Below are 1,877 nucleotides of genomic sequence, written 5' to 3' on the forward strand. Positions count from 1 at the left end.
AAATAAAGTGCAAAGGTGTGTTTTTCGCCTAAAGGGCTCTTTTCCTTTGAGTTCACACCTTTCCTTAGAAATAGTTTTCTTCCCGGTATAACGTGGATTAACAGAAATACATTCATCCAAGCACTCCTCTTTAGGAAAATACTGAAATCAGCAGGACACACACACACACACACACACACACACAAACACACACACACACACACACACACACACACAAACACACACATTTGTTCCAGTATCCCTGTAGGGACAACTTTGTGTCACCCTCACCCCAAACTAGATGTTAACCCTCAACAAGCAGCAGTCTGGACCAGTGGAGATCTCAGCTCTGTCCCCACGAGTCCCCACTGGTGGGTGTTATAAAAGCAAGTACACACTCTCTCAAACACACACACACACACACACACACACACACACACACAGACACTCACCCCTGTTCTGTGCCAACAGCAGAAGCGTAGCTGCTGTGTCTCAGGGTCTCGTGGCGCGAGAACTTGGCCCAAGCCAACGGACTCTCAAGTCAGAGGAAGCGTCAGGCAGTGGTGTTGCCGTTAAGAGATGATGTGGCACAGGGGGTGGTGGTAGGCTCGGGCCAGGCCAGGCCAAGCAGGGCCAGACCAGGCCAGGCCAGGCCAGGCCAGGCCAGACCAGGCCAGACCAGGCCGGTTCGAAAGGGACTGGGGGAGCAAAGGGCCTGGCTCATCTTTGGTCCCATAAAGCACTTGATTGATGTCAGGGTGAATCTTTGCACTCCGCAGAACTGGGAACACATGGGACGGGATCGGGGGGGATCAAAGGAGGACAGCTAGCACGACCACAAGCACCGGCTGCTAAGCTACGACTGACGACATGTGCAGCACAGGCAGAGATCAGTTTATTTCCTTTTTTTTTTCAAAGTCATGCAGTTTGAAGATCGTCCATAGCAACCGGCAGAAAGCGTCTCGGGGGGGGGGGTTTGGGACGGTGCTAGCGATGGAAGACGCGGAGGAGGCAAGAGTTCACACGTGAGCAGGCTCGCGAAAAAGCTCTGGGTCGAGGGAGAGAGAGAGAGAGAGAAGCTGCTGGTGGCTTTCCTTTGTAAAAGTCCACGGTAGAAAAAAGGGCCAGACAGATGCTGCATGCTTTCCAAAGCACCAGCAAACTGGAGGAGGAGTCTCGAGGTGTCTGGGTGGGACGACGGGTGGGTGGTGGGGGGGGGTCATCGCACAGATATATAAAAGAGTATAGATTATATGTTAAATATAGCGGAGACAGACATCACAACTAAGAGGACGGAGGTGGGACGGATGCAGAGTCACAAATGGAGGCTGTGCTACCACGGAGAGGAAAAGCCGATGGAGAAGGTGAAGGAGCATGTAACACCCCCCCCCACCCTCAAATCTCCTCAAGCTGGAGAGACTCAGCCTTAAGGCGATGCATAGCCCTTGGAAACATTGGCACATGCATGGCGAGTGCAGAGACGTTTCTGCAGTCGTGTGTTTTATGTGCATCGTGAGTGTTGAGGAGAAAAGGAAAAAGATCGATTTCTAGATTCGATTCAGACGGATTTAACTGAAGCTTCAGGATATAACACGAAGGCCTTGTCTGGAAAAATCTGTAGCTCAGACTTTGATGGAGATTCTGGCGAAAAGTAAATGAATAACAGTTTTTTGGGCAGGAATGTGTTCACACCCACAGATATGGACGCCTCCCATTTGCAGATAAAGCCTTTAAAAAAACACTTGTAAGAAGAAAACAGGGGGGGGGGGGGAAACCATAAGAGAAAGAAAGAGAGCGCAAGCGGCACAGTGAGCTCCCACGCCGGTTTCGGAGGATGAGCGGTGACGGAGGACGGTTGAACGCCACTTTGATGGTTACAGTTGCTGTGAAGGATGCGG

Source organism: Limanda limanda, chromosome 14, assembly GCF_963576545.1.
Source record: "Limanda limanda chromosome 14, fLimLim1.1, whole genome shotgun sequence".
NCBI lineage: Eukaryota > Metazoa > Chordata > Actinopteri > Pleuronectiformes > Pleuronectidae > Limanda > Limanda limanda.